Genomic DNA, 24532 nt, shown 5'->3' with positions numbered 1-24532 from the left:
TCGACCAACCAGAGTCCTGGACGGAAGCCTATGAGGGCCTTAAAGCGTGCGTTTCTGCATTTTGGAAACACACACTTTAAGGCCCTCCTAGCCTTTCGTCCAGGCCTCTACTTGGTCAATGCAGTGACGTTGACCAAGCAGAGGGCCAGACAGAAGCTTGTGAGGGCCTTAAAGCATGCGTTTACAAGAAATGCACGCTTCAAGGCCCTCCCAGCCTTCCGCCAGCACCGCCGCCACCGCCTGCTGCTGCAGCAGCAGCCACCAGCTGCCACCAACTGCAGCAGCAGCAGCCACCACCAGCAATAACAGTAGCCACCAGCTGTCAATGACGCAGGTGGTTTTGTTGTTGTTGTTGTTGTTATTGTTGTTTTTGCTGTTTTTGACTGTTAATGTCTGGTTGAAGTTGAAACAAGCTAAGAGATGCTACCTTTTAGTCCATTTTGTTCCATGGCTAATGTTTGCAGTGTAATAGCAGTTTATACTCTTTCTGAATGCCTGTTTGCTGTACTAGATTTTTCTGTACTTGTCAACTGCCTCATTTGTATAGTGGTAGCAGTATGCTGAATGTGTGAGTATAGATATGAGAAAGTTGATGGGAAAAGAGTGTTAAATGTTAGGAAAGGTGAGACTATGGTCATCCAGTGAAAGATTTTCAGTCAGAAAAGATATTTGAGGGAAGGGGAGACTGTATCACACAGAGTATGGCAAAAGCTTCAAAGTACTGCAAAAGCTGCAAAAGTAGGAATGAGTGAAGTTAATTTCAGATACGCTGAATATCTCACTTGTTCTTTATTCCAGTGATTTTAACACTAAGATGTTATGTAGAACAGATTTGTCTTAATTGTGTGCTTTGAAGTCAGACTTGTGACCAAGGCAATGTTTGGGTGGGCCCTTGGGAGCTGGGCATGTTGATGGGCATGCCCCCTTGGGGGTGGACATTTTGTCCTCTTTTTTGGTTTCCAAAATATGGTCACCCTATTAAAAGTAATAACCAACACTTTATACTTCACCCTGAAACTAATTGGCATCCAGTGAAGTGATTTTAAAGTTGGTGTATTGTGGTCACCCCTAGGTGTACTGGTCACCAACCTGGCTAACATATTTTGAACTAGTTGAAGTTTCCGGACTAGCCACAAAGGTAGCCCTATGTAGAGCATATTGCAGCAGTCGAGCCTTGAAGTTACCAGTGCGTGCACTACCATCTTTAGGTCTTCCAACTCTAAGAAGAGGCACAGCTGGCATATCAGCCGAAGCTGATAGTAGGCACTCCTGGCTGTCGCATCTACCTTGGCTGTCATTTGGAGCAACGGATCCAGAAGCACCCCCAAGCTATAAATGCAGTCTTTGGGGGGGGGTAACCCCATCCAGAACTGGTTGACACACCTCCAAACCCAGGTTAGGGCCCTTCACAGTAAACACCTCCATCTTGCCTGGATTCAGATTCAGCTTGTTTTTCCTTATCCAGCCCATTACCTCCTCCAAGCATTCATTCCTAGGAGACACACTATCCTTAGCTGACACTGTTGTCAGAAGCATAGAGAAATATATTTGGGTGTCATCAGCATCCCGCCCCATGCCTCTGGATGATCTCTCCCAGTGGTTTCATGTCGTTGTTGGACAGCATTGGGGATAGGATGGCGCCTTGTGGTACACCATACGACAGCTCCTTCTTTGAGGAGCAGCTATCCCCAAGCATCACCATCTGGAACCTCCCTGAGAGGTAGGACTAGAACCACTGGCGCACAGTGCCCCAATTCCCAATCCCCTCAGGCGTTCCAGAAGGATATCATGGTCAATGGTATCAAAAGCTCCCCTGCCAATACTTTTGAATTTTGCAACTCAGTATCCTGCTCTGAAGCCACTTTGAAATGGGTCTAGAAAATCTGTATCACCCAAGACTGCTTGGAGTTGGAAGGCAACTGCCCTCTCGATCACCTTGCCCAAAAATGGAAGATTTGATACTGGTCTGTAATTATTGTCCAGGGGGTCCAGGTAGGGCATTTTTAGAAGCGGACATACTACCGCCTCTTTTAAGCATGATGGAAAACTCTCATCCCTCAAAGATGCATTAATAATATGCTGTAGTTGTTGTCTAACTGCATTTCCTCCCTGGATGACCAGCCATGAAGGACAGGGATTGAGAGGGCAAGTTGTCCTCCTCACTCATCCAAGCAGCTTGTCCATGTCCTCGGTACTCACCAACTGAAACGAATCCAGTGTAACTCCATTGTCAGCTTCTGCTATAATGACGGCATCTAAGGTCGTAGCTAGACCTAAGGTTTATCCCAGGATTGTCCTGGGGTCAAACCTGTTCATCTAAGTGCCACACAGGGCATCCAGCACTCAGGCAGGGACAAACCCCAGATGATCCTGGGATAAACCTTAGGTCTAGCTACAGCCTAAGTTGGCTCTTATCTGAGAGATTTTATCTGTGAAATCATTGCTAAAGGAATCACAGCAAATTACTGAAGGCTCTAAAGTTGGGTTCAGGGGGGAAGGTGTCTGAGTTAGACCTCTCACCACCCTGAACAGTTCTGCTGGATGCAAATTTGCAGACACAATGCATGCAGAGAAGAAAGCTTTCTTCACTGCAGGCATTGCCACCCCATAGGAACGAAGATATTCTCTATGTCATGTCTTGTTGGATTGGATAAGAGCCAAGTTTTCCACCATCAGCGCTCTAGTAATCGTCCTTCCCACTTCAACTCCCTGAGATCGTCTGTATACCAAGGTTCTGTAGAACCCTCTAAAGCTTTCTGGAATCCAAGAGGATCCATCAGCTTTTGAGGGCAGACCATTTTAATACGTCTGCCGCCCCTGCAGGGATGGATAGTAGCCATGAAACTAACCCTAACCAGAAAATGATCTGACCATGACAACACAGAGGTATTTATCACCTCTGCCCACAGATCCATCTGTTCGGAACTGAAAACAGCATTGAGGGTGTGACCTGTGGAATGTGTGGGTCCAGAGACCAGTTGGGATAGGCCCATGTTTGTCATGGATGCCAAGAACTCCTGAGCTGCACCTGCCAAACTGGTCTCGAATGGGATGTTGAAGTCACTCAGGACCAAAAACCTGGGCAACTCCAACACCAACTCCGAGACCAGTTCCATGAGCTCGGCCAGGGAGTCTGATAGGCAGCAGGGAGGCCGGTACACTAACAGAATCTGTAGAAGTCAGAGTAAGGTTATGGGGCAGGAGAGAAAAATGTGAAATTGATAAGATTGGAAAACTCTGTTTAGTTTAGAGAGCAGTTGTGAGGCTGTGACTGTGCATATGAATTAGGGTATTACACTTGTCCAGGCTCTATGGCTCAGTACTTCAACACTACCTGTTAGGTCTTACAGAGAACATCTGATAATCTGTGCACAGTTGCATAGACTTTTCAGCCTTGACTCCCATCTACTGTAAGTCCCTAGAAGTATGCACAAAGAGAATGGTTTGATTTCCTTATTCATTTTGATTTTTAAAGTTGCATTTGTTTCATGTTGATTTGAATTGCCCCTACGTTGTTTTTCATTTGTTATTCATTCTTTTCCAGGTTTTATATTCATTTTATTTTCATTCATTCCAAAGGGAGACTCAAACAGTCTTTTGCTCCCTGAAACTTTGGCTTTTGCTACAGAAATAGTGTGGAATCTGATGGCATTCTACTACAGACTGGACATTTTAGGGACAATTAAAACAATAGGTGCATCCTATAAGCATCCTATTACATTCAATGTTGAACCCTGCTGCATTTCTTCTGCATGTAACTTACATGTTTTAGTTGCTCACTAACACGATATTTTCAGGCCTTCTCTACTACTCTGCTCCCAAGGCCTGCCTATTTCCCTACCTGTAGGAGAAGGGCTTCACAGCTATTATATGTTGTATTTATTTATTACATTACACCTTTCCTCCAAGGAGCCCAAGGCAGCAAACATGATCCTCCTCCTCCTCCTTTCCAGTTTATCCTCACAACAACCCTGTGAGGTACGTTGGGCTGAGAGTCCATGACTGCCCCAAAGTCACCCAGTGAGCTTCATGTCTGAGTAGGGTCTAGAACCTAGATCTCTGAAGTCCAAGTCCAACAGTCCAACCATTACACCACACTGCCTCTTGAATGGAGATAGACCTAGTCAGGTGTAAGACCCAATCTCAGTGTACCAGCTGCACCTACCTTAGGGGCAAAGAGACAGTCAAGGGTATTATTTGCCATCATACTATTTTTGAACCAATGTGAATAGTACAATGTATAGTGCAGGTTATTATCTATTACGTTTATCTCATCAGCACTGTGGGGTTTTTTTTTTCTTTCAGAGCCATAGATTCTGAGAGTTGTGAAAGGTGATAATGGGGTCTGTGTAACTGAGCACAAAGAGCATTCTAGCAGAAAAAAATCTATCAACTTGGCAACTGGTGCAAAGTCCCTCACCTCTTCATACCAAGCATGCTGGCATAGGAGCTTGAATGTCCTCATATCAGAAAGTTGCTAGTAGCAGGAAAGGATTCAGGAATGTTGTTCAAGGTGCAGATGGGCTGGCTCAGTAGACAGTATTACAGAGACCTGGGACAAAATCTAAGTCAGAGAATGCACCTGGAATAAACAAATTGCTTATTGTACTGAAAGGTATCATATGATAAGCGTTTCGGGCTGTCTTTTCAAAAGGCCTTCCTCAGGAGGCTGTAAGAAGAAGTCTGCAGATTTCCCTCTAACACTGGGCTGTGTCATCTGATACTCATTGGCGACTCACTATTAGATGATGTAGTATCAGATGACGCAGCCCAGTGTTAGAGGGAAATCTGCAGATTTCTTCTTACAACCCCCTGAAGAAGGCCTTTTGAAAAGACACAGGCCGAAATGCATTTGGCTTTGTATCAAAAAAATCCTTCGCATCCCGAGAACCTGTTTCTCCCTTCTTTTCATAACTAGAGCCTGCCCATTATCTTTAAACTTGAGTTAGACTGGTCAGCTCTTCAAATAGAGGATGTCTTCAAAAGAGAGGATACATAGCCACTCTATGCCAGTTCACCATAGCCTATATCATCAATTTTCCTCTCTGTTATCTAGACATGTTCCCAGAGTGATATAGCCCCATGTCATATCCCCTATTTCTAAGGCAATGGTCTTCAACTGGTGGGTCGTGAACCGAAAGTGGGTTGTGAGATCAGTCCAATTCAGTTGTGGCAAAGATGTTGCCGCCATGTCAGACAATTGTGAAAGTAGGTCCCATGTTGCACGTTGGGAGTCCGAGGTGGGTCTCAGGTCTGGTCCAGTTGAAGATCACTGAACTAAGATATGTGTTTTTAGACTGGGGGCCTTGCTAGACCTACCTGAAAATCCAGCCGGGAGTCAGGGCGACGGCACGCTACAGCCAGCGCGCGCTGTCGCCCTTTTCCACACGTAAGATGCGACGGGGCAAGGGGAAGCCCCATCACGTCCGACATTTTTTCCAGTAGTTAAAGGGCCATGTGCGCAGGAGCGCACCGCCAGAGCAGGTAAGTGATTTTTTTTTTTAAAAAAAAAAGGCCCCCCTGCTCCCCCTGCCCCTGATCCCCCCCCACAATTCCTGGTTCCCCCTCTGCCCGCTCGCTCGCCCGTCCTCCCCCCATGCCCGATGGCTTGTCCCCCGTCCTTCTTCCCCCATCTGCCAGGCCCGTGCCCGATGCCCGCTCTTCTCCCCCCGCCCCCTGTCTCCGATGCCCACTCTTCTCCCCTGCCCCCTGTCCCCGATGCCCGCTCTTCTCCCCCCGCCCCCTGACCCTGATGCCCGCTCTTCTCCCCCTGCCCCCTGTCCCCAATGCCCACTCTTATCCCCCTGCCCCCCGTGCCCAATGCCTGCTCTTCTCCCCCGCTCCCCATCTCTGATGCCCGCTCTTCTCCCCCCTTCCCCCGTCCGCCATGCCCATGCTCGGCCTTCCCCCAGCCCCTATCTCCCCCCCCCCATGATCCCCCCCGGCCCGATGGGCACAGTGCTCCTATGAGTGCTGTGCCCAGTCCATGGCTTCTCCCGGCTACTCGTGAGTAAGCGAGCAGCCGGAAAATGCCACAGACCCTGCTAGACCGGGGCTGCGGAAAAATAGGGGCATAAGCGAATCCGCTTATGCCGGGTTAAGGGAGGCTTTAGCCCGGCCTGACCCTGGAATCCCCTGTGTGTCATCTGGATGCACAGGAGGGAGACCGGGCCTCACACCGGGCTAACACCTGGTCTAGCGACAGCCTGGGTTTTATTAGGGTGACCATACAGAAAGGAGGACAGGGCTCCTGTATCTTTAACAGTTTTATAGAAAAGGGAATTTCAGCAGGTGTCACTTGTATGCATGCCGCACCTAGTGAAATCCCCTCTTCATCACAACAGTTAAAGACATAGGAGCCCTGCCCTCGTGACCAAATACCAAAGATGGCAGGGCTCCTGTAGTTTTAACTGTTGTGATGAAGAGGGGATTTCACCAGATGCTACATGCATACGAATGACACCTGCTGAAATGTTTACTGAAACATCGATTTGTGTATGACACCTCTTTTGAATGGGGGGGGGGGGCGTTCTGAGAGATATAGATCTTTGCCATGGGAAAGAATAGATCCTAAGCTGGGTACTCCCCCAATTTCCCCCACCATCCTCATCCAATCAGTGTAACATAGGGGGAAGATTGTACCATTAGACATTTTTGCTCTCATGGCCATACAAAGTTTGATACATACAATTTCTAAGTGGAACTGAATGAAAACATGCTGGATAAAATGAGGTTGTCTGTTCTCTCTTTACTTGAGCTAAATATTCATGAGCAGATTGTTATTTTCTGCAAATACATTTTGTTAAATAACAAATAGCTTTTCACATTTTTATGCCTTAGATCAGTAAGCAAAATGTGAATTTTCCAGCTGCATTGCTGGAGTTTAATTGTTTAGGCGAAGTCACATGATAATATTTCTGTTTCCCGACTGACTGAGCACTTATAATATAAACATTGACATCCGTGGGTTTCAAGTTTGGTTTCTGCAAATTTATTTTAAGCAGATGGCTTGGAACCATGCCTTAAAAGTTGCAGTCGGATATCTATGGAAAGTGAAACAGCGGCGTGTGTGTTCCATCATGATTGAAATGAACTCACTGTAAAAAGTGAACAAATAGGCAAGAAATGTATTGCAGTCTTTGCTTTGCTCTAATTGAATGTATAAAGAGCACTCATTCTAGCTGAATTAAAATGGGCAAAGCCCATTTCAGTCTCACATGAATGTAGGTTTCAGAAATGTGTGTGAGGTAAAGGACGGCTATGAATAAGTTTAGCTCTGCAACCACTTTGCTGCAGTTGACCTGGCCTCTATAAATAGCAGTTCTCATTCTGATTGTATCAGGGCTGTCAGGAAGGGAATTTCAGGAAGGGAAAATACATATTTGTGGGAAGGGGGGGCAGCTCCAGACCACCCTAGAATCCTGCCTTCCATTTCTGGCACCATCCAGTGTGGTACAGTGGCTAAGGCTAAGTGGACTGGGAATTGAGAGATCCAGGTTCTAGTCCCCACTCAGCCATGGAATCCTACTGGGTGACTTTGGGCCAGTTACAGACTCTCAGCCCAACCTACCTCACAGTGTTGTTTTTGTGAGGATAACATGGAGAGGAGGAAGATTATGTATGCTGCCTTGGGTTCCTTGGAGGAAAAAAAGGCAGGATATAAACGTAATAATAAATAAATCCAACACAGCAAGGGAGCGATGGGATCACAGACCTCTAGCCATACTACCCAATCTAGGCCTAACTTTGCTTTCCTTTAGAGCAGGGGTGGGCAACATGTGGGCTGCAGGAAGAATGCAGGAGGATCAACCCCACAGTGTGGCCCCTACCACCACCTAAAATTTAGCAGGACCCCCAAAGTGAAAACAAAATGGTGTCCACAGCTTCTACCAAGTGCACAACATTGAAAATGAGTTCGTTTGTGTGCTAAATTTGACCACTTAGGCTCTCTGCAGTAGCTTTGGGTGATGTGTTTGTTTGTTTGTTTGTTTGTTTGTTTGTTTGTTTAAAAAACACCCCATTTTTTGAACCAACAGAAGATGTGTGATCCACAGGGGCTATGTCCCCTGGACCACCTGACATTGCCAACTCCTGCATTAGTGAATTGTGGGATCCACTGGAGAAGGGGTTCGAATGCCTGCTTCTCCTGGTAGGGCTAGGAAAGAATCTTGCATGAAATCCTGAAGAGTCACTGCCAGCCAGTGCCGACAACAATACAGGGCTAGATGGGTCAGTGGTCTCACTTCCTATGTTCCACTTCTGAATTCCACACTACACATATTAGGGATGTACAGTTTTTGTGAAATCCATTCCATCTGTGCTTCATAGATTGTCAAGTGCCTATTGTTCCATTGGCTGTTCGTTAACAGAATCGGATCCCCCCCGACCAAATTTGCCAAATTTGTGCAAGTTCGCAGTTGTGAAAATGTTCAATCCCCCATGTGCATATCCCTCCTCCCAAATGTGCTTTTTCATGCCCTAGTCTATGGGGCCAATGTGCATTTTTTGCTGGTACTTTTTTTTTTTAAAAAAAAAATCTATTTTTGTACAACTAAATTTGCATAACATTCCTGAAAGTAAAACTAGGGGCATGCCTACACCTTAAGGGTGTGGAGGGAGGGGGGACTTACCTGCTTTTGCGACCCTCCCCCAGCATCTTGACGGCCACGTGACGTGCCGGAAGGAAAGAGGGAAGCTGTGGCTGCCATTTTTTTTCAAACAAGGGAGAAGAGCACAATTGTGCTCCTCCACAACAGTGAGTAAAAACAAACGAAAAAGCTCAACCCTGTTCCCTACCCCGCCAACCCCGATGGGCATGCCCATTTTAAGAGCCCCGCTAGTCACAGGGAGGAAGGGACAACCTGGGAGCAGCGGCCACATGGCTCGCACTCCTTGGGATTGTCCTGGGACCACAGAAAAAAATAGGTTTTCCACAGTTCCCAATATCCTGGGGAAAGTCCCTGGTCATCCCAGGTGGCCCCTGGGATCCCCTGTGCATCATTTGGGACAATCCAGGGATGACACCAGCATATAGTCATGGTGCAGACATGGCCAAAAACTGATCTGCAAGTCCATGGAATCTGTGCAACTCAGGAGAAGCCAGTCCACAGCGGAATCCGCAAGTCGGATTCATAAAAATGCAAACACAGTTAATTTTGTTGCTGATTGCTCTGCCATCCCTACACATAGTATTCTGATGCTGTGATGGAACTGAATGGACAACCTATGCTAAAACATACTGGAGTGGAACAAAGTGGATCTGCTCATCTCTAGTTCTAATCTAAAAGAGTGGGACCTATAGAATAGTCAATCTCCTACACAGCAGGGAAGAAATACAAATTTTGTTGATCAGTTCATCACAATAAGGTTCAAAGGCTACCATTAAAATCTTGCCAAAGAATTATTTTCTCAGAGCCAGACAGGAATCCATTGTTTGCTTGTCACCCAACAAATTATTATATCCCACATGGTCAAGTGCTTCCATTGTTTGGAAATAATATATTTCATTTAAAGCAGAACGCTTATTGTGAGACCAATATATTAATGATTTGTCAGAACGAAAACACTCTTGGTTTTGCTGACGAAATCCATGTGTTGGATTCTCTTTTGTGTCAGTATGAAAAATCAGTGATTTAGACAACATTAGTCAAATTGCTCCAGATTTATGCCAATAAAAGGGAGTTGAGTCTTGCCCTTGAGGTCTAATGGTTGCATGACAAAAGCGGTACCCTTGCATTAGTCATAGTAATGCTAACCATAATTAGCATTGTAATAATACATCTGAAAGCTGTATAAATAAACCAGTATCTGAAAGGGCCAATCCAATCTTGGAGGTTTTCCACAAGATAAGGACAGAAGACCCATGCTGGATCAGGCTAGGGGCAGGTCGAAAGTCCACTGGGGCCTGTGAGCTCATCAGATGCCCTGAGCTCGCTTATGTTAAGAGACCCTTTCAGGCTCCAATGGGTGTGGGGTGGGTGGGAAAGAGTGCTTTGTGGGCCTCTGGAAACTGCAGAGATTTCCCCAGCCACACTATTAGCATGTCCAGGGAAATCTGTGCATTTTCTGGAGGCCCAGAAAGTGTGCTTTCCCACACCTCTCCCCCTCCCTCACCCATCGGGGCTGAAAGGGCCTCTTAACTCAAGGGAGAAGGGGGGGAAGCACACACTCGGATGCACACAGTGCTGAGTGCTTGCTGGGCCAATTCGGCCAGAAGAGGACCGGCCATTCAGTGCTTGGTGAGTGCACTCAGTAAGCTCCAAGGGAGCTCACCATTCATTAGATCAAACCAAGGGGCTCTCTAGTCCAGCATTCAGTACCTACAGTGGCCAACAAGATGCCTATGGGAAGCCTCGACGTGGGACATGCTGTCTTCCCCCCTGCTTCACAATAGTTGGTGCCTACTCTCCTGTCCTAAGGGATTCAGTATAGGTCAGGAGCTCACAACATGTTGTCTGCGGGCTCCATGCAGCCCCCATGCTCCCACCAACCCCACCAAATTCCATCCACCAATCAGCATCACTGCTAGTGCATGGAATGTGGCCAGGAATAGGAAGGAGGCTTTAGCTGCATCACTTCAGCCTCCTTCTTCCAGCCAGCATCAGTGCTTCCATTGTGCTAAGGGCAGCACAAAATCAAAGGTGCTGGTCAGGTGGATGGAAGGCGGAGGAGCCTTTAGCCACCTGGTGTAGCCAGCATTGCTGCTTCTGCACCACTTATGGCTAAAGAGTAGGGACTACTTGCACAGAGGTACATGGGAAGTCAGACCATTGGTCCATCTAGCCCAGTACTGCCAACACTTATTTCAGGCAGGAGTTTTTCCAGCCCGACCTAGAGATGGTGAGGATCGACCTTCTGCATACAAAGCAGATGCTCTACCACTGAGCCAAAGACTCTCCTACTAGTCTATTGAGGCCAAATAGGTGTTGTTGTTTTTAATCAATTGAACTGATAGGCTCTTAGCGATATTGAAGAAATCTGCAATGGACTCAAATGAGTTTAGACCTGCAGATTCCACAGTGGACCAGTTTTTTCTAAATCATACCGATTCCATGGACTTGTGGAACCAGTTGTTGTTGTTATTATTATTATTATTATTATTATTGGGTGGATTTGTGCAAACGCAAATCTGTGCAAGTGCATTGTGCATTTGTAAACAGGAATGAAATTCTCACACATCCCCCCCCCACCAATCAAATTCTGTCAACAAACGGATGATAGAACTAAAGATGCCTGATAATCTGTGACACACAGATGGAAGGAGTTTATCTAAATCTGTACATCCCTAGGTGTGGTGCACAGGTTTTCCCAATACCTCTCCACTGATCTGATGAAGACAGTGTGTGTGTGTGTGTGTGTGCTAGATTAAACAGGATGGTCAGAACTGGCAGGGCACTTCAGGGATAAGACCAACAAGGCACTATGGGTGAGCAGCCTGAGGCACCTTTATGTAATTTATTTATTGATTCATTACATTGCTATACTGCCCAATAGCCGAAGCGCTTTGGGCAGTTCACAAGAATGAAAGCCACAAAATACAGCATAGAATACAATATAAAATACAATGGCTTAAAACTGCAGTATAAAAAGTGCAACCAGAGTAAAAACCCAGCAGCAGTGCAGAGACTTAAAATGCAGCTGTGTCCATAGCTAGACCAGGCCTATATCCAGGGATGACCCCTCCATTTGCCTAGGATAATCCTTAGGTCTAACTAAGGCCACAATGGAGCTAGAAACTGGAATGCTAAAATACTAAAAACGCTTGGGGTTTTTTTTTTTTTAAAGGTCTTCACCTGGCACCTCTTTGTGCTGAAAGAGGTTTCCTTTCTGTGGGACCCAGGTGAAAGGAAAGGAGTGCAGAATGCAAACCCAAAGTCTTGGGCATTCGTGACAAAGTGGTTGAAATGTCCTTTCCAACTTGACTGGATACCATACAGCTGTTAAGCGTTGCTACAATTCTTCAAGGTATGTGTCTCATCTCTTCCTTCTAGGTTGTGGGCACAACAACACGTTCCCACTTGTGTCCCCTGGTAACTGGTATTCAGGAGCATATTGTGTCTGATACTGGAAGCAATATATAGCATATCATGAGTTTCATGAGCAGTAGCCATAGATAGCCTTATACTCTATGAATTTGTCTAATCTCCATTTAAGGCTATCCAACTTTGGGTTATATATGGAAAGGTAACCTTGTAACCTTTCCTCAAGGGGGAATTGTTCCATTTTTGTTGCCCCTTTTTTCATTGTCTCCAATTCTGCAGTATCCTTTTTGAGGTGCAGTGACCTTTCTGAGACACAGTACAAATCACTGGCATGTTGAGGCCTTCCAGAACCAATTTCTAATGCCTGCCATGTCCTGGGTGAATGTCTTCCTCTCACTGATAAGAGACAACTATATGAATATTTATTTATTTATTTATTACACTTATATACTGCTCCATAGCCAGGGCTCTCTGGGCGGTTTACAGAAATTCTAAAATTGAGATAAATTTATTTATTTATTTTATTTATTTTATTACATTTATATACCGCCCCCCAGCCGAAGCTCTCTGGGCGGTTTACAACAATTAAAAATAGTAAACATTAAAAGTACACAAAAATTTAAAAAAACATAAAAACAGTATAAAAATAACAACAGTATCCATTTAAAACAACAATTCTGGGGTCTATTAAAAACAAACTTAACGTTATTAAATGCTGCTTAAAATGCCTGGGAGAAGAGAAAGGTCTTGACCTGGCGCCGAAAAGATAAAAACGTTGGCACCAGGCGAGCCTTATCGGGAAGATCATTCCACAGTCGGGGGGCAACCACTGAGAAGGCCCTCTCCCTTGTTGCTATCCTCTGAGCTTCCCTCGGAGTAGGCACTCGGAGGAGGACTTTAGATGTTGAGCGCAGTGTACGGGTAGGTTCATGTCGGGAGAGGCGTTCCATCAGGTATTGTGGTCCCAAGCCATGTAGGGCTTTATAGGTTAAAACCAGCACCTTGAATTGGGCTCGGAAACATATAGGCAGCCAATGCAAGCGGGCCAGAATCGGTGTTATATGCTCAAATCTTCCTGTTCCAGCTATCAATCTGGCTGCCGCATTTTGCACAAGCTGCAGTTTCCGGACCGTCTTCAAAGGCTGCCCCATGTAGAGGGCGTTGCAGTAATCTAATTTGGAAGTTACCAAAGTATGGACAACTGAAGCTAGGTTATCCCTGTCCAGATAGGGGCGTAGCTGGGCCACCAACCGAAGTTGGTAGAAGGCACTCCGTGCCACCGAGGTCACCTGTGCCTCAAGTGACAAAGATGGTTCTAGGAGAACCCCCAAGCTACGAACCTGCTCCTTCAGGGGGAGTGCAACCCCATCCAGAACCGGTTGAACACCCCCCATCCGATCAGAGGAACCACCCACCAGCAGCATCTCAGTCTTGTCTGGATTGAGTTTCAGTTTATTAGCCCTCATCCAGTCCATTGTCGCAGCCAAGCACCGGTTCAGCACATCCACAGCCACACCTGATGAAGTTGAAAAGGAGCAGTAGAGCTGCGTGTCGTCAGCATACTGATGACAGAGCACTCCAAAACTCCGGATGACCGCACCCAACGGTTTCATGTACATGTTAAACAGCATGGGGGACAAGACCGACCCCTGTGGAACCCCATACCGAAGAGTCCACGGGGCCGAGCAATGTCCCCCAAGCACCACCTTCTGGAGCCGTCCTGCTAAGTAGGAGCGGAACCACTGCAATGCAGTGCCCCCCACTCCCAGCTCAGCCAGACGTTCCAGAAGGATACCATGGTCGATGGTATCGAAAGCCGCTGAGAGATCAAGGAGAATCAACAGAGTTACACTCCCCCTGTCTTTCTCTCGACATAGGTCATCATACAGGGCGACCAAGGCTGTTTCCATGCCAAAAGCAGGCCTGAAACCCGACTGAAATGGATCCAGATAATCAGTCTCATCCAAAAGTGTCTGGAGCTGTCCCGCCACCACCCGCTCAAGGACCTTGCCCAGGAATGGAACATTTGCTACCGGCCTGTAATTACTAGGGGTGTGCACGGACCCCCCGCTCCGCTTCACTTGCAGATCCGCCATTTTCCGGATCGGGCCGCTCCGCCCCGCCCCCGCTCCGCCCACTTCCGCTCCGCTCCGCCCGGAGCTCCGGATCCGGATCCGGAGCTCCATTTCCCCCCCCATAGGCTTGCATTGAAAGCTAAAAAATTATACAACTTTTTTTCTGTTCAAGTTAGAAACCTCATGTTTGGCACCATGACACCTCATGGGGATATACACACGCACGCCAAGTTTCAAAGCAATCCCATCATCCCCTGATTTTTGGCGAATTTTTGAAAATCGGGCACCCCACACACAACATCCCTGCGAGGTGGGCAGGGGAGGAGGGAGGGAAGGCAGGCAGGCATGCAGCTGGCATTTCTGGGGGCATAAGGAAGTGAGCCAAGGATAAGCCAGTAATGCATATAAAATGGAATAAATCAATAAATAAACAAAGGAGGGGTGGAATTAAAAGCAGCAGTGTTGCTCAATAAACAGCAAGAAGATTTTTTTAAAAAAGGCTATATCTGTCTTTTACCAGCAATAGGGGGACGTGCCCGGGGGAGGGGGAAGCAGCTGCCAGTTCAACTCAAGACAGCCACCAACAGCTCTGAGATTAAGAAGTAAACGCTCACTTCAACTCATAACAGGCATCGCTCCACCACTAAAAAGTGAACATTCACTTCAACTCATGATAGGCATTGCTCCACCGTTTTACTCTCTTTGGAAGGCTCTAATGGCCTTCCAGTGCAGGAGAGAGTGGGGGCACGTCCACGATGAGATGCCCTAGGGGAGCTCATCCCCTTGCACCACATCTTTTCAGTTGTTCCCCAAAGTTAAGGTGGGGAGCAGTGCTGTGTTTCTATCTCTTATTCTTGGCTTAGTATATGATTTCAGGTTGTGTTTGTGCATTTGGTGGGGCTACTGTGTTAAAAAACACGGGGAAAAGCCCGTTCAGATGAAGAAAGAGAAGTTTCCCAGAATCCCAAGTTACCTGTTTTGCCTATGCCCTCCTCTAACTTTGGGAGCATCATGACCGGGAGCTGACTCTGCCCCTCAGCCCTTTGAAAAAGGTATTTTTCCCGCCGATTTTTAAAAAACTTCTAGCGCGCGACTCGGACAACGCAGAAAGTTGAGAGTAGTCTCAAAATGACCCGCATCCACGACTCTCTGTGCACAAGAATTTTCAGAATGATAGCTTAAAAACCAACCCAGTTATGCCCGAGTCTTTCCCTCAATGCAATCCTATGGGCGAAAAGCCGAAAACGCCGTTTGAGCCGCGCGGTTGACCCGATTTTCACAAAAATATAGCACGCGATCCAGACAACACAGAGAGGTGAGAGTGGTCTCAAAATGACCCCCATCCACGACTCTCTGAGCACAAGAATTTCCAGAATGATAGCTTCAAAAACAACGTAGTTATGCGCGATTATTTGCCGCAATGCAATCCTATGGTGAAATGTTTTCAAGATGGCGACCGGAGCGCTTCGCCTGAACTCGGAGCTCCGAAAAATGGGCGCTTCTCTTCGCCTTGCTTCTAGGGGGTCCGCGGTCCGCTCCTACTCCGCCTCTGGGTAAGGCGGAGCAGGCCAATCCGCTACTGCTTCTACGCTCCTAATCGGAGCGGATCACACCCCTAGTAATTACTAAGATTTTCCGTGTCCAAGGGAGTTTTCTTCAGGAGTGGTCTCACTACCACCTCTTTCAGACGGTCTGGGACAACTCCCTCTCGTAGAGAGGCATTAATCACCTCCTTGGCCCAGCCAGCTGTTCCATCCCTACTAGCTTTTATTAGCCAAGAGGGGCAAGGATCCAGAGCAGAGGTGGTCACGCGGACTTGTCCAAGCACCTTGTCCACATCCTTGAGCTGTACCAACTGAAACTCATCCAAGATTACAGGACAAGACTGTACTCTGGACACCTCACTAGATTCACCTGCTTTAACACTGGAGTCTAAGTCCTGGCGGATGCAAAAGATTTTATTCTGGAAGTGCCTGGCAAATTCATTACAGCGGGCCTCAGATGATTCTACCATGTCCTTGGGGCCAGCATGTAATAGCCCCCGGACAACTCTAAAAAGCTCCGCTGGGCGGCAAATTGAAGATTTAATAGTGGCAGCAAAGTATTGGTTTTTTTGCTGCCCTTAGTGCCCCTGAATATGCCTTACTATAGGCACTTACCAATATTTGATTGCATCCACTAGGAGTTTGTCTCCACCTGCCCTCAAGCCTTCTCCTATTTTGTTTCATCGCTCTCAGCTCTGGGGTATACCACGGAGCCATACAAGCTCTACTTAGGAGAGGGCGCTCGGGAGCAATCCTGTCAACTGCCCGGGTCATTTCTGCATTCCACAGATCAACCAGGGTTTCGACAGGAGAGCCACCCTATCAGCCGGAAAACTCCCCAGAGCCCTTTGGAAACCATCCGGATCCATTAGTCTCCGGGGGCGGACCATCTTAATAAGTCCCCCACCCTTGCAGAGGGGAAAAGCTGCTGTAAGTCTAAACCTCAGCAAGCAGTGATCCGACCATGACAAAGGGACTGATGTAAGGTCCCCCACTTCCAGATCACCATCTCCATGTCCAGTTGTGAAAACCAGGTCAAGAGTGTGCCCCGCTACATGTGTTGGGCCGATGACATGTTGGGACAGTCCCATGGTTGTCATGGAGACCATGAAATCCTGAGCTGCCCCAGATAAGGCACCCTCGGCATGAATGTTGACATCCCCCAGAACCAACAGTCTGGGGGATCTCAGCATTGCAGCCGAGACCACCTCCGTCAGCTCACCTAGGGAGTCTGTTGAGCAGCAGGGTGGGCGGTACACCAACAGAATCCCTAATCTGTCCCGCTGACCCAACACAAGGTGCAAACACTCCAGACCAGTAGTCACATGGACAGGGAGCCTGCAGAGGGAGATAGAATTCCTATAGACCACAGCAACCCCCCCTCCCCGGCCCTCAGGTCTACCCTGATGCTGAACCAGGTACCCCAGTGGGCATAGCTGGGTAAAGACAGGTATACAAAATTTTAAACTCTAAAACACAGAACATACACACATAAAGCATTAAAAACTGTTAAAAAACTAAACATGTGGGTGATTAAGACATGCCGCCATATGCCTGGGCAAAGAGGAAAGTCTTAACCTGGCGCCAGAAAGATAGCAGCGTTGGTGCCAGGCGAGCCTCGTCAGGGAGATCATTCCATAGTCTGGGGGCCACCACCGAAAAGGCCCTATCCCTGATTGCCACACTCCGAGCCTCTCTCGTAGTAGGCACCCGGAGGAGGACCTTAGATGTTGAACGTAGTGACCGGGTATATTCACGTCGGGAGAGGCATTCCGTCAGGTATTGTGGTCCCAAGCCGTGTAAGGCTTTATAGATCAAAACCAGCACCTTGAATTTGGCTTGGAAACATACAGGCAGCCAGTGCAAGCGGACCAGAGCAGGTGTTATATGGTCAAACCTTCTGGTTCCTGAAATCAGTCTGGCCGCTGCATTTTGCACGAGCTGCAGCTTCCGAACTGTCTTCAAAGGCAGCCCTACGTAGAGCACATTGCAGTAATCTGACTTGGAGGTTACCAGAGCATGGACAACTGAAGCCAGGTTATCCCTGTCTAGATAGGGACATAGCTGGGCCACCAACCAGAGTTTGTAGAAGGCACTCTGTGCCACTGAGGTCACCTGAGCCTCAAGTGACAATGATGGATCTAAAAGAACCCCCAAGCTATGAACCTGCTCCTTCAGGGTGAGTGCAATCCCATCCAGAACCAGTAGAAACCCCCCCCCCATCCTGTCAGCAGAATCTGGATTGAGTCTCAGTTTATTAGCCCTCATCCAGTCCATTGTCGCAGCCAGGCACCGGTTCAACACATCCACAGCCTCTCCTGCTGAAGATGAAAAGGAGAAATAGAGCTGCGTGTTGTCAGCATACTGATGACAGCACACTCCAAAGTTAAGGATGACCACACCCAGCAGCTTCATGTAAATGTTAAACAACATGGGGGACAAAACCGACCCCTGCGGGAACACATACTTGAGAGTCTACGGGGCCGAGTAATGTTCCCCAAGCACCACCTTCTGTATCCGACCCGCCAAATAAGAGCGGAACCACTGCAGAGCAGTACCTCCCACTCCCAGCTCAGCGAGTCGTCCCAGAAGGATACCGTGGTCCATGGTATCGAAAGCTGCTGAGAGGTCGAGGAGAATCAACAGAGTCGCACTCCCTCTCCTGTCTTTCTCCCAACATAGGTCATCATACAGGGCGACCAAGGCTGTTTCCGTGCCAAAACCAGGCCTGAAGCCCGACTGAAATGGATCCAGATAATCAGTCTCATCCAAGAGTGTCTGGAGCTGGCCCGCTCAAGGACCTTGCCCAGGAATGGAACATTTGCTACCGGCCTGTAGTTACTGAGATTTTCCGGGTCCAAGGAAGTTTTCTTCAGGAGTGGTCTCACTACCGCCTCTTTCAGACGGTCTGGGACCACTCCCTCTCGTAGAGAGGCATTAATCACTTCCTTGGCCCAGCCGGCTGTTCCATCCCTGCTAGCTTTTATTAGCCAAGAGGGGCAAGGATCCAGTACAGAGGTGGTCGCGCAGACCTGTTCAAGCACCTTGTCCACATCCTCGAGCTGTACCAACTGAAACTCATCCAAGATTATGAACAGGAGAATCATGTGCTGTAGCTTTTGCTAGACTATACCATTTCAGACTAGGCATGGCCGCTGCAAGGAAATCCAGCTATTTTTGGGCTCGCCAGATTTCCACAGCCTCTCCCCAGCTCAACTTGCTTTTGCAAGCAAAGAACATTGGGGACATTCTCAGCTCCCTGCCTTAAAAAACCATTTATGCAAGTTGTGATTGCAATTTGCATAATTTGCCCAAAGTTGGGGTGTAATTTCCTTAATTCGCTCAAATTGTGGCCATAATAGGCTTAATTTTGTGCAAGTACGTTTAATTGCAGGCACAATTTGCACAAATTAGGCATATCACAGCCATAATTTGTGCAAATTATGCCTGAAATTTGGGTAAATTATGCAAATTGCAGGTGCAATTTGCGCAAACAGCAATTTAAGAAAAACTGAAAATCTGGAAAAATTTACGAATATGTACTGCTGCAAAAACAAATTAGTGCAAATACACACACACACACACAGAGTCCATATGTCTCAGGAAAAGGTGGTCCACTGCAGTTTCCACAGGTTGGATTCAGATATCGAACTAATTTTAATTCACTGTGGCTTTTTCCAAACTCTCTACCAACCATACACTTGAGCATTGGGGCTTGAGGCTGTTCTGAAGATAAAATCCATTGTTCTTCACCCTGATTGGCTGAGTGGAGTAGAGCCACTGAGGCTTAAAGGGGAGGAGCAAAGAGGCTGGGCCTGGAGAAGGGGCAGGTAGGGATGAGATGAGGTGACCAGGTGGCTTCTCACACAGTCTTCCATGCCTGGAGAATCAAGCCAGCCCAATTGCAGGATTCAATGAGGCAGCCACAAGAAGAAGATATCTTTACTGGTTTATGGAGTAGTGTCTCTCTCTTTCTCTTTTTCACTTTCTCGTTCTCTCTCACACACACATTATTTGATCTGATGATTTGTTATTTTGGATGAATGTCATCTTGTATTTATAACACAGATTGAATGGGTAAGTATACCTCAAGGGCAGCTTGAAATGCTGCAATAGCACAGGGCACCTGGATGTGAATGCTGAGCTGCAACTGAAACGACATGTTAAGCATCAGAGTATGTTCTTGTCACTAAATCGGTTGCACATTAAAGTTAGCAGTAGCTCTAAAAGCAAAGCAGGTTTGACTCCCATGCAGAATTTCTTATGTGACCAAGTCAGATTGCTGTTTACTGTACAATATTGCTTCACATCTGTCTCCATCGCTATTGTGACAGGGCCTCCTGCCTCTAATTATAGTTAATGATGGTTGAACAACGAGGAGGGATAGGCTGATATATAGTAGCACAGCATATTGACCTCATATGAGCGAGCATTGTTAAAATCACCAACCCACAAAAACACAGATTTGGGAGGGGACTCAACAAAACAGAGCCAGCTGCCTGACACGAGGGGCAAAGGCATCCATCTTTCAGCTCCCATAAATCATTAACACAAGTGAGACCATTCTAGACCACAAATCAAAGTATAAGAAGGTCAGGAAAGCTTTCATAGTGGAGGAAAGGCTGCATTGCCTGAGCCCAAGCAATGGTGGACATCTGCCAAGGCTTCTTTACCACAACGATTGCATCCAGACCAGACCAAACATACAGACACTCCTTAATCTGGAGCCATTGTTATTTGGCTCCTGTAACATACCTGACCTATGGATGTGCAAATCAGCAAAAATTGAACTTGCTGAAGTTCTCCAAATTCCGTTTTGAAGTTCACTCCAACTCAAGTGTATATTGGAGGAGGGGGATTCTGAATGAAAATCTTTCCATATTTCTATGTATATTTTTCCAAATGTGCAGATGAGTTGTGCACATCTTTGAAACGTATGCATTCTTCTCCCATTGATTAGAGCACATTTGTGCACATTTATCAGGTAAATCCTGATAAAAAATGTGCTGAAGCAGATTTCTCCTACATCCCTACATTTGGCCAACTTGGGGATGCATTGCTTGCAATGAGAGGGGTTGTTATAGGGGATTCCTGGGGAGAGTACACTTTATTGAGGGTTCAAGGATTAGGGATGGCCTGGGCATCTGGGTGGGCCTCAAAGATCAGCTAGAAATTGCTAAATCCCCTGGATGACAGTCCATGGCCCCAGCACTGGTACCCCAAGCCAGGCAATTTCACAGGTACCTGTCCCCTTTGCACAAATAGCCTTAAAGGGGTCATGTATGTTATGTACATAGCCCCTTTAACGCCACCATTTGCTGAGCACCCACATTCCACCCAGCAGCTTGCCCCGCAATGCTCACCAGAGTCAGGTAATTTGTGGGGGTTTGATGATTGCCATGTGAGAAGAGCATGGGGTGGTCCATCCATTCCTACCTGGGCTAGAAGACCACTAAGGATAAACTTCATATAATGTTTCAGAATGCTTTCGCAAAGTTATTTTCTGATATCTATGTATCCATTACATTTATATAGTGTCCACAGTGATGTAATGGAATCAGGCCTTCTAGGGATGCACCCACAGCATTTTTTGATTAGCAAGGACACTGATACCATCTGCCCTTCTAAATTCCCTGTTCCCTCTGAGATTAGCTGCAATCCTCACAGAAGCTGAGGGAAAATGGATTCTCCCAGCAACAATATATAGTTGTGAATTATCCCCATTGTAATGCAAAGACCTTTGGAGTGGCTTGGCTTGCAATGGCCAAAAAGCTTTACAAAAGGCCTGCTTCTAGTGGAGATGAGAATTGCTAGAAGTGGTTGTTGATCTAGATCAACAGAGCTGCCTGCATTTTTGGACTCTCCTTAGGGGCATGGCTATGAGAACTGTCATGATTAGCAACCTGTGCCTCAAAATGCCAGGGTGGAAGTGAAGGGTGGGGTGGGGGAGACAACATGTCTATGAAACTCTAGAACTTATGGTCTCAGAAATGGAGAGGTGTATGCTAGAGTGACCATATTTTGGAAACCAAAAAGGAGGACAACATGGTCGCCCCCAAGGGGGCGTGTCCAGTACCAAGGGGGTGTGCCCACCCAAACATAGCCTTGGTCACATGTCTGATTTTACAGCACACATTTAAGACAAATCTGTTAAAATCACTGAAATAAAGAACAAGTGAGAGATTCAATGTATCTGAAATTAACTTCACTCACTCCTACTTTTGTAGGTTTTGCTGTACTTTGAAGCTTTTGCTATACTCTGTGTGTTACATTCTCCCCTTCCCTCAAATATCTTTTCTGACTGTATCTTCACTCATTGCAAGCTGCTGTTGTTGTTAACAGGGTTTGCTACTGCCCCCAGATCTGTTTCAAATTTGGTACGGCTAAAGCTCTACCTAAAAGCTATCACGGTGCCAACTTTCAGCAATTTATCTTTAAAAATGACAGTTTTTAAAAATAATAATTTTAAAACCTCATTTTTTAAAAAAATCCTAAAAAATCAATGGATGAACAGATCTGTTTCAAATTTGGTGTGGCTAAAGCTCTACCTAAATCATATTATGGTACAAAGTTTCATCTCTTTAACTTTAAAAATGATGATTTAAAAAATAATAATTTTAAAACCTCAATTTTTAAAAAATTACTAACAAATCAATGGATGAACGAATCTGTTTCAAATTTGGTGTGGCTAAAGCTCTACCTAAATCCTTTCATGGTGCAAAGTTTCATTTCTTTATCTTTAAAAATGATGATTTTAAAAATAATACTTTTAAAACCTCAATTTAAAAAAAAATCCTAAAAAATCAATGGATGAACGGATCTGTTTCAAATTTGGTATGACTAAAGCCCTTCCTAAGAGCTACCATTGTGCCAAGTTTCATATCTTAAAAAATGACGGAGTTATAAACATTTTAGTACAAGAAGTACAAGTTCCCTATTGTCTAGTTAGAAGGAAATGATGGGATGTGACAGCTAATTCATAGCAGGAGGGAAGGATAAGCATAATAATAATAATAATAATAATAATAATAATAATAATAATAATAATAATAATAATAATAATAATAATGCACATTGAGATCTCAGGGACTGAAGGTTCCAGTGCTGCTGAAATGAATTACAGATCCTATAACATCTATGAATACATGAGTTTGGTCTCAAAGGGTGCTGTCATTAGATCCCAGGGAGAGGGAAAAATATCGGAAGGGCATTTGTCATTCATGCATAATTGTAATTAATTATACATACATCCCACACTTCCATGCCTGACTATAAACATAAATCAGGCATACAGAAACTCAAGGAGCTTAACACTGTAATCATATATGTCTACTCAGAAGTAAACTCCATTGAGTTCAATGAAACTTACTCCTTATAAGCAGATATTGGCTAGCAGCTCAAATCAGGTATCTGGGCTCTCAGGAAGGGAATTAAAAGATGCTTAAGGTCTTCTGCCTTCCACTTTTTCCAAGGTTGTTTTAAAAAACAAACATTCAAATGCCATCCTCTAAATCAGGTGTGGGTAATACATGGCCATGGGCTGCATGTGGTTACTGTGGTCTTAAAAGTGGTTCCCTGCTGCCCTCTGCCAAATTTGTGCAGTAGTCGTAGGAAAATAATTGGTGGTTTGCTGTTTAATTTTGGCAGCAAAGCACAACACAAGCATACATCAGAAAGGCCAACTTTAGTTTGAAAGCCCTGGCTTAAAGTTCACTTTGGCCTTTTTATGCCACCATCATGGTTTGCCATCAAAATTTGGCAGCAAGCCATCAAATGTTTTGATGCTGCTGCAACAGAAATTTGACAGCGCATGGTGCTGGTATTCCAGACGATTGAAATTGGCCTCTGGAGCTGTCACCATTCTTATAAATTGGGAAGATAATGCTCAGTTTCCATCCAGGGGGGGATTTGTCCAGTGTTGTTAATTCTAGTTAAAATAAAGCAGCAAGAATTGACATCCACCATTCTAGATATTCTTTATAGAGCTCTTGTAGAGAAAGAGAGGCCCACCCTTTCTGCATCTCTCTGAACTAATGGATGAAAAAGAGTAAGAAGTGACCAAGTAAAAATACTGTGGGGTGTAATTTTATTGTGATGGCCATACTCCTCCAAACTCAGAGATGAATAGCCATCCAATGCAAAACAGCGACAGAAGTGGTGCAGAGCCAGTGTGGCGTAGTGGCTAGAGTGTTGGACTGCGAGTCAGGAGATCTGGGTTCTAGTCCCCACTTGGCCATGGAAGCTCACTTGGGTGACTTTGGGCCAGTCACAGACTCTCAGCTCAACCTACCTCACAGGGTTGTCGTTGTGAGGATAAAATGGAGAGGGGGAGGATTATGTATGCTGCCTTGGGTTCCTTGGAGGAAAAAAGGTGGGATATAAATGCAATAAATCATCATCATCTTCCCGGTCCTCCCACTCTGTATTTTAGCTGAATGGGCTCCTTTGTCCAGCTAACTGGGACACTTTTGTGGCTAACACCGTTCTTTCTGTATTGGCTGTGAGAGGGAGGGGAACATGGATTCCTGGCTCTGAGGTTGGAATGCTTTCTCCAACCTCAGATCCAGAGTTCCAAAATATCCTACCATCCCCCACCACCCCTGCCACAACGCTGTCTATGGCCCATACAATTGCTCTCTTAAAGCCTGAATTTAACTTGACTTTTTTTTAAAAAAAAAAAAAACTCTGCAGAGTTTCCCTCCATAGAACACCCTTTCATATAAGGGCACATATGTCTGCCAAATTCAGAAATATGCAGCTGCTGGATCGAGGAAAGCTTTGATGTGTCCTAAGGGACCACTGTTCTGCCTTAATGAAATCCATTACAGAGCTCCACTTTCAATGAGGGAAGGCGCTTTCAAGACACATGTCTAGCGAGGAAAATGAGTCTCCACCATGAAGTATAAAAGTTGTGACAAGCCACCTACAGATG

The sequence above is a fragment of the Elgaria multicarinata genome, chromosome 4, assembly GCF_023053635.1.
Source record: "Elgaria multicarinata webbii isolate HBS135686 ecotype San Diego chromosome 4, rElgMul1.1.pri, whole genome shotgun sequence".
Taxonomy (NCBI): domain Eukaryota; kingdom Metazoa; phylum Chordata; class Lepidosauria; order Squamata; family Anguidae; genus Elgaria; species Elgaria multicarinata.
This window is presented reverse-complemented; position numbering follows the sequence as displayed.